Raw genomic sequence first — 10,073 nt, 5'->3', positions numbered from 1 at the left:
TTTTCACATCTGTCAACACCTGCTTTCTTTGGGATTGGAATTATTATGTTCTTCTTGAAGGCTAATGGTGTTTCACCTGTCTCATACATCCTGCTCACCAAGATGGTGGAGTTTTTTCAGGACTGGCTCTCCCAAAGCCGTCAGTAGTTGCAATGGAATGTTGTCTACTCCCAGTGACTTGTTTCAACTCAGGTCTTTCAGTGCTCTGTCAAACTCTTCATGAAGTATCTCCCATTTCATCTTCATCTACATCCTCTTCCATTTCCATAATATTGTCCTTAAGTACATTGCCCTTGTATAGACCCTCTATATACTCCTTCCACCTTTCTGCTTTCCCTTCTTTGTTCAGAACTGGGTTTCCATCTAAGCTCCTGATATTCATGCAGGTGGCTCTCTATTCTCCAAAGGCCTCTTTAATTTTCCTGTAGACAGTATCTATCTTGCCCCCTAGTGAGATAAGCCTCTACATCCTTACATTTGTCACCTATCCATCCCTGCTTAGCCATTTTGCACTTTCTGTCGATCTCATTTTTGAGACTTTGTATTCTTTTTGATCTGCTTCATTTACTGCATTTTTATATTTTCTCCTTTCATCAATTAAATTCAATATTTCTTCTGTAACCCAAGGATTTCTACTAGCCCTTGTCTTTTTACCTACTTGATCCTCTGCTACCTTCACTATTTCATCCCTCAGAGCTACCCATTCTTCTTCTACTGTATTTCTTTCCCCCATTCCTGTCAATTGTTCCCTTATGCTCCCCCTGAAACTCTGTACAACCTCTGGTTTAGTCAATTTATCCAGGTCCTATCTCCTTAAATTCCCACCTTTTTGCAGTTTCTTCAGTTTTAATCTACAGTTCATAACCAATAGATTGTGGTCAGAGTCAACATCCGTCCCTGGAAATGTCTCACAATTTAAAACCTGGTTCCTAAGTCTCTGTCTTGCCATTATATAGTCTATATGATACCTTCTACAATCTCCAGGATTCTTCCATGTATACAACTTTCTTTTATGATTCTTGAACCAAGTGTTAGATATGATTAAGTTATGCTCTGTGCAAAATTCTACAGGTGGCTTCTTCTTTCATTTCTTACCCCAATCCATATTCACCTACTACGATTCCTTCTCTCCCTTTTCCAACTCTCAAATTCCAGTCACCCATGACTATTAAATTTTCATCTCCCTTCACTATCTGAATAATTTCTTTTATCTCATCATACGTTCCATTGATTTCTTCATCATCTGCAGAGCTAGTTGGCATATAAACTTGTACTACTGTAGAAGACATGTGCTTCGTGTCTGTCTTGGCCCCAATAATGCATTCACTATGCTGTTTGTAGTAGCTTACCCACACTCCTATTTTTTATTCATTATTAAACCTACTCCTTCATTACCCCTATTTGATTTTGTATTTGTAACCCGTATTCACCTGACCAGAAGTCTTGTTCCTCCTGCCACCGAACTTCACTAATTCCCACTATATCTAACTTTAACCTATTCATTTCCCTTCTTAAATTTTCTAACCTACCTGCCGATTAAGGGATCTGACATTCCACACTCCAACCCGCTGAACACCAGTTTTCTTTCTCCTGATAACGACGTCCTCTTGAGTAGACCCCGCATGGAGATCCGAAAGGGGGACTATTTTACCTCCAGAATATTTTACCCCATAGGACGCCATCATCATTTAACCATACAGTAAAGCTCATGCCCTCAGGAAAAATTACGGCTATAGTTTCCCCTTGCTTTCAGCCATTCGCAGCACCCGCACAGCAAAGCCATTTTGGTTAGTGTTAGAAGGCCAGATCAGTCAGTCAACCAGACTGTTGCCCCTGCAACTACCTAAAAGGCTGCTGCCCCTCTTCAGGAACCACAGGTTTGTCTGGCCTCTCAACAGATACCCCTCCGTTATGGTTGCACCTACAGTACGGCTATCTGTATCACCGAGGCACGCAAGCCTCCCCACCAACAGCAACGTCCATAGTTCATGAGGGAGAAATTTCTCATATTATAAAATAAACTGTATCTTTATTTCTGGTATTAGAATATGTAAAAAGACATTAAGCGAGAAAGGTAAAAATAATAAAAATGTTTCTCTTACAGGAAAAGATTGATTTATATGCATTTCTGTCATGGACAGTTGTAAATCAATTGCGAGTGTCTTTTGAACATTATTATAAAGCAAATGTACATGTTTCCCCATTAATAGAATAAAATTTATGAAAAAAATTGTACAAATATTTGTAGTTTCTGGGGATAGTATCCACAAATTTTTCTCAGAGGGTTGAAGGTGTCGCATTTTTCAAAATGTAATCCCACAAAGGCAGCAGCGCAGCAGCCTTAAAAAAAAAAAAAAAAAAATAAAATAAAAAAAAAAAATAAAAATTAAAAAAAAAAAAAAAAAGTGCTCAGAGTTCAAACGAGACACCACCAGAAGGGCTTTGGTTTCGGCATGGCAGGGAATATTGTGTGGACTCGTGAGGTATTGCATGAACTCCCATGGAGAGCCATGAGGCATGGCAGTGCATTGGAGGTGACTATGTTATCACAAAAGAGGCACAGCGGGGTGGTGTCCAGAAGAACAAACCTGGTAAGGGCAGCGTGACCTGCTGCACAGTATAAAGGTGGAGGTGGCAGCGTCCGAAATGGGAGTTCAATACAGACAACAGTCCAGGAGGGGCGATGTGTAGGTCAGGGCCATGGCCTGGACTTGTAGTATTCTCTCTCTGGCTCTGCTCGCGCTCATACTTCGCCGTGTATTTCTCTCAGTGGGATTTTGCAGTCAGTAGTAGTGTACTTTCATTCAAGTCAATGTCCAACTCTTGCTCTGACATGCAATTAACAATCAAAACTGCCGTTATTCAAGTCTTGTCTTTGTTCAGTTCTTTCCCAGCTGAGTTCCGTAACTCTTTCAACTTCCAGTTAGCCATCTCCTGTTAACTGAGGGAACTGACCTTCTCCAGTCTCCAATGTCATTGAGTATCTAGACAGCACACTGAATGCAACAAAGTCACAACATCTAGGGAGGCAAAGATAGAATCAGCTTTGTGGTCTTTTCACAGACACAATAGGTTGCTGGTACAACTATATAGGTAAATTCTACATTAATGTACAATACTTTTCAGATTTTGGCAAAATAATAGAAAGTATATACTTGGTTTTAATTTGTGTTTAATTCTTTAGATTATCCATGGAGATAGCAACATATTGGGTACTACAAAAAGTGCAACTTGGGTTAAAAATAAATGATATATTAGAATTGTTTTAAATATCAGGATATCTGTTGTGCTCTCATGACAAGTATGTTCTCTCATGACAAGTATGTTGATTGTAGTGAAAATAGCGTCTAGTCAGGTGGTGAGAGACTACTGACAATAGAGTGGACACTGAAAAAAAAAAAAAAATAACTGCATGGCATCCTAAGAAAAGACTATGACAGATGGAAGGAAACACGAAAATACTACTGTGCCAGAAAACATGAGTAAACAAATTTGTTAATCTCACCAATACTTCTCTCAAAGTTGAAGGGAAATGTCTTCTGTCAAAAGGTTTGAACTATGAATCTAAACCAACATTATGACAGAAAGACTTATAGAGAATTTACAGCAGAAAGAAATTAACTAAGCAGCTAAAGATCAACACAAAAACGTTTCACTCAACTAAAACACAAAATGATGAACTCTGATTTTTTTAATTTTCTGATAAAGAAAAAAATTGTATGTGGTCACGAATAACAAATGCCAGACCAACATGCACAGGTAAAGCTTCACAAAAAGGGCAAATGCATCCTTATATCTAACCAGAGACAGAAACCTGATGCTCCTACTAATGTATTTCTAATACGAATTTTAAAATTCGTTGCATATGCTTCACAAGCAATAGAGCTTAAAAAATATGAATAGGTTTGCAGACAAAGTTAAGGATACAGTCACATTAGCTCTTTATCTCCTTAGATCTGGTGAATTATGTACTACAGAACCTGTTTGCAAAAAATTAGAAATAATTAAGAACAACCCTGTGAAACATAAAAAATGGCAGCAGGAGAAATACTAAACATAGTGTAGCTACTAGGAAGGCATTATCCTACAATTCTTTTACTTGTAATGGCAAAATACACCACCAACCTGATGATTTAGCCATAGGAAATTCCCTAGAGGATATTATGGATGACATTTTCCGTGATCGTTTGGAACATCAAGTTTTCACAAACAGTTCTGAAATAGCTAGGGAAGTTCTCCAACATTATTTCTATGCGGATGACCATATTTTGTAAGTAATAGAAGATCAACGTGATGTCTGAGAGACCGACTGCTATTCACCCGAAAAGTTAGATTTACAGTTGAGCACAAAAATAAACGAGCCATCTATTAGCTCAATATTGGTTAGAAGAGAGGCAGGCAAACAGAAGTTTTGTGTGTACAAAAAACAGATCCGTGCAGACATTGTTACTGATTATAAGTCTTGGCATGCTGAGAGAATCAGTATGGCATATTTTTGATCTGTAACCAATAGACTATTAAAACTTGCTTTAAATGAACAAGAGAGGAACAAAGAAATCTCTATTACAAATCAAATTGCAGTAAACAAGAACTATATTGTTTCGACATTAACGAAGTTGCTACTGAAAATCAAAAGACAACAATAATGCAAAATGAATGGTAGTGCACTAATAAATGCACCGGAAGACAAGAACACTGTGTATATGCCTCTGAGATATACAGGATGAATGTCAGAAATAATGAGTAGGCAATTTTTAGTACCAGTTTGTGTATAGGCTTTAAGACTGATGACATTCTTCACTTCAGATTTAAGCATCACGTGGAAAAACAACCTCAAAATTCATTTCAGCAGGTGTATATAAACTGAAGTGTGTCAACTGTCCAAACGCTTATGTATGTCAAACTAGCAGGATGTTTGAAATTACTTCAAATGGAATGGCAAACTTAAATTGACAATAATAAAACAGCATTTGGCGAACATCATCTAACACTGAAGTAATCTGTTGGCATCATTGATAAGCATCTGGGAGTCCTGCAGAATGAAAATACAGCACACCAGCTGAGAGTGCTGGAAGAAATTGAGATTTCCTCACACTGTTTTCAAGAGTCTGCAACACATTAAATCTGCAGAATTGTATTATTAACAGTGCATTTTTGGAAACTTTGAAGGTCTCTTCCAATCTTCCACCTTGAAAAAACACGCCTATAAGCAACAGCCCCACTCACCGAGAGGTGACAGCTGCGGTTCATCAATTCACACACAGTCCTAGCAGCAGGCCAGCACGTGCAGACTGTCTCCCATACATACTGTAAAACTGCACACCATACACCACCACCATGCAGAAGCAAACCTAATTAACCATAACTGTCATATCTTATTTCTGTAACTTTAGGTGCTGTGCATAGTTTCGCTTTTATAATTTTTATCTGCTTTCTACACTTTCAATGTTTTATAGTTAATTCAATTTACTATTTCATACTTTTTACAATTCACACACCCATTGTTCCACTTGCTTAATATTTTAATGGTAATTCTTTTTTTTCTTTTATGAAAGTTACTATAATGTTTTCTCCCAATATAATTAAATATGCTCAATAAGTCCATCCCTCATTGTCCTATACACGATTTTAACAAAAAAAAGACATAATTTTACTTTTTATAGTTGTAGAATAAGACTTTTTTTAACTGAATTCTATAATCTTTTAGTAAATATAAACCCATTGAACTGATTACATACATACCACTCACCTTTACTGCCTTCTCACCTCTCCCCCCCCCCCCCCTTTTCTTACCTACCTTGCTCCACTTTTTCTCCCACAACCTCTTTCCTTCCTCCCTACTGCTCCCCCCTCACATCCCAACAAAAATTACCCATTTCAAACATTGACTACAGTTGCATACGACATAACTGTATGATTCTGACATTCTACATTTACACACAATACTTCTCTAATTTTTGTAAAATAACAGCAGCACAAGACTCAACAATAACTAACCTGAATGACTGAAGACCTGTTTCACCTAACTGCATGAAAAAGCAACAATAATCCCCTACATATTTACATCTGTGTCACTGTCTTTTACATTTCTTTCTTATGGTGATAAGATTAATAAAGAACACTCAACAAGAAGCTGATACAATAATCACAGGATCCTACCATCAGAGGTGTTCTCAGTTCATAAATTGCCTTCCCCATTTCCTTTTCTGTTGTCCAGGGCCGTGGGATGTGCAGCATTTCATTGCAATAATTTTTTGTATACATCTGCACATGTTTGCAACAAACAATAATACTTTATTCAATTTCTCCCAGCATATTTGTTGATTGAAGAGTCTATGAGTGTAATGCCAATCCATTGTGCCCAATGGGCACAATATTTCAGTGATCAGAGATGTATCTATTGTCAGGTACACTGGCAAATTGAGCACTTGAGTGTGCAGGGCCCTCACCGCCTCAAGCCATTCCCTCGAACGAAGCTGCTCTGTCTATCCTGGTTGTCAAAAAGTTGTGTTTGCCGAGTGTCTCCATAATTATACCCAGTGTTGGTTTCCAAGCCTTGCTGAGATTATAGCTTCAGTCTGGATTTATTAGATTATCCCTGGTGCGAATTTCGATTGCTTCTCTGGGGACACTTTTCCCACATTTAGAAGTCTGTGCTGAAGTCCTGGTATGTTCGTATTCCATAGCACGATTCTCTGATGAACAGTGCACTGCAACCACTGACTTGTTAGAGTACATTAGTCAAGTGTGTGCTGGTGTTGTCGGCATCAATCTTTGATGGTGCGCAATGTGTGTCCAATATACATCCTGTCACATTGCCATGGAATAATACACCCCAGCCTTCCGCTAACTGAGGTCATTTCTGACACACATCACTAGGGCTGATGTTTTATTGAGTGGGCAAAAGACATCTAGGAGATTCGAGAGGTACATGAGAGGGTACACTTTACCCATTGGAGTCTTGAGTATAATTCCCAGGAACTTTTTAAGCTATGTTTACAACTGGCCAATCATTTTAACTCTTGGACCTGTGACTGGATTGATGGTGTTAGCTGGGTGACATCCTTTCTGCTCACAGGAAGGTTACAGGATGTCAAGTAACAAAATGTCATGTTGACGAACCATCACTGAAAGCCCCATGCTAGACTGTCATCAATCTAACTAAGATACAGCTGAGAGAGAACGCAATTTCAGTTGTGGAGAGACGACTTAACTCTGTACCCTAGCTCTAATTTCACACTGGTCTTTGACACTGTCACTGCTGTTTAACAGGTTGTCATGCAACTACTGCCAGAAGTAGTAGATCATGCAACTTTGCATGCTCTGACAAAAACTAAGACTACAAAGTCAAACATTACCAGCAAAGAGAGGACAATCATTCAGAATCTAAAAGAGTGCCCTGAGAGTGTTATCTTACCTGGCGACAAAGGCAATGCCACTGCTGTTCTTGTCCATGAGGACTACTCAGAGAAGACGCACGGCCTGTTAAATGAAGTCTCCTACAGAAAGATCAATGCTGACCTCACTAAGAAGGCAGATAACAAGACCCGGGCACTTCTCAAGAAATCAGGAGTTACTAGAGAGGGTCATCACGGAACTGTCACTACAAGGACATGTATCGCTAAGACTTCACAACTCACTGTGGTCCACAAAAATGGAGTGCCGTTAAGTCCCCTTCTCAGTAACATCTGAAGCTGCTACATATTGGCTGTATTATACCCGATAGAGATACTACATCCTTACGTGGGTAAAAGCTCACGTCACATCTGCAATTCTGTGGATTTTGTGAAACAGCTCAGCAACTTCAGGCTGTGGGACTCAGATATCACAGTGAGCTTTGATGTTTTTTCATCATTCAGCAGGGTGTGTCTATGTGAGTCAATAAAACTCACTGGTCAGAAATTTGATGAGAAGACCACCAATCCTTTCAGGCACATCCTAACATCCACGTATTTTTTGCAATTTAATGGAGAATAGTACGAACACACAGAGAGGGGAGTCACACTGGGCAGACCACTCTCCCCAGTGGTTGGGAATTTATATATGGAGCACTTCGAAGAAGAGTCCCTCACATCATCTACATGGAAACTCATTTGCTTTTTCAGTTATGTGGATGAAACATTTGTCATGTGGCCCCATGGAAAGGACAAATTCCTTTACTTCCTTGTACATCTGAACTCCATACATCCCACATCGAATTCACTATGGAGATCAAAGAAAGAAGACAACCATTTCTGGTCAGGGGAAGAGCTGATAGCATCCTGGGTCAAGGTGTGTATCAGAAGAAAATGCACTCTGACCTGTCTTTGCATGCAGATAGCTATCACCACTCTGTGCAGAAGAATGGGGTGCTAAAATCACTGGTACACAGGCCACACACCATTTCAGACACAGACAGTCTGCCCCAGGCACTGGAACACCTCATAAACGTGTTCCAAAAAAAATGGATACCCTAAAGGGCAGTAGTCGCATGACACCACACAATACAACCTGTGAAGATGGAAGAAATTGAGCAGGAAGAGCTAGCCATGCCCTTTATATCATACACCAGTACACTAAAAGGAAAACTCAAGTGCACACTGATAAAGCACCGTGTAAGAACTAGCTTTTGCCCACCCAATGAAACATGGGCATTATTGGGGATTATCAATGATGGCCTCGGTCTGTAGGGGGTCAGGATACATCAGATTCTGTGCCAGTGGAGCAAGATACATATTGGACAACAGTGTGCACCATTGAAGATCGATGCCAAGTACACCAGCAACACACTTAGCTTATGGTTGGTTGGCTGGTTTGGTTTTCATGAGAGGACCAAACAGCACGGTCATCAGTCCCATCAGATGAGGGAAGAATAGGGAAGGGTATCAGCTGTGCCCTATCAAACGAACCATCCTGGCATTTGCCAGAAGCGATTTAGAAAATCACAGAAAACCTAAATCAGGATGGCTGGATGTGGGTTTGAACTGTTATCCTACCAAATGCGAGTCAAGGGTGATAACCGCTGCACCACCACCTCGGTCTCGACTAGCATATCCCAACAAGGTGGCTGTCGCAAGGCTGCCTTGACTATGTGAGATCATCATCAATATAAATGAAATGCCACAATAATTATACGATACAGCAAAGCAAACTTCATCTGGTAACCATAAGAAAGAAGGAAGAAAAGAAAATTAGGGTTTACTGTCTTACTAATGTCAAAGTAATTAGAGACAGAGCACAGGCTTGGATGGAAGGAGGGAATCGCCTGTCTCCTCCATGAAAGAATCATCACGACAAATATCCTTAAGTGAGGTACAAAAGCAATGAAATTGTACATGTGGATGGTTAAATGGCAATTTGAATTCCTGTCTATTTGATTGTGAGCTCAATTGAAATGTAGCACAGGGGATTTACTACTTAAAATAAGGGTTTTTCTCCCCTCCCCAGTCTGCCAACTGATTCCACTTATGCACATAATGCAAGTACTATGTTTATACAAGATTTCCAGTTATTATTTGTGCAGTATTTCATGTAATCTTATTATTTACTGACATTATATTTTATTATCTACTGTTCCCAATGTTAGTTTCCCATAAAACATTTTCCTTTGGGATAAACCAGTAATTGAAGTTTTTCCATTAGCAGGTAATCATCGAGATGGTGTGGTCTAATAACAGTTTATTAATAAAAGACCTGTCTCACTGGATAGCACTAATTTTGCAGTTTTCAGTAACCAGCTTATTTTTTCCAAACACTAATTAACTAAGTAATTATCCACAGTTAAAATTTTGTCACACCCGGAAACAGTTTTCTTATTTGAGCCATAGGCTTATATATTTCCCATTTGATGATGTATTTTTGTCCCCCTTTTTCAATAGGTTAGTACCTTTGATTAATCAAATTAGCCATTGATTAAAAATTTGGCTAATATAGAGAAACTAATGACCTGAGAGTTTTTAGTTGAAACCCGGTATTTGATCGCATAGGTTTACATTGTATCAGTCAAAACTGTATGCAGTCAAAACAGTACATCTGACTTTAATGTTTTGCTAATTAACTGATACACAGTTAAACTAAATTACTGGGCTAAATAG

The sequence above is a fragment of the Schistocerca gregaria genome, chromosome 4, assembly GCF_023897955.1.
Source record: "Schistocerca gregaria isolate iqSchGreg1 chromosome 4, iqSchGreg1.2, whole genome shotgun sequence".
NCBI classification, from domain to species: domain Eukaryota; kingdom Metazoa; phylum Arthropoda; class Insecta; order Orthoptera; family Acrididae; genus Schistocerca; species Schistocerca gregaria.
The sequence above is the reverse complement of the archived record's forward strand: the minus strand, read 5'-3'. Positions refer to the sequence as shown.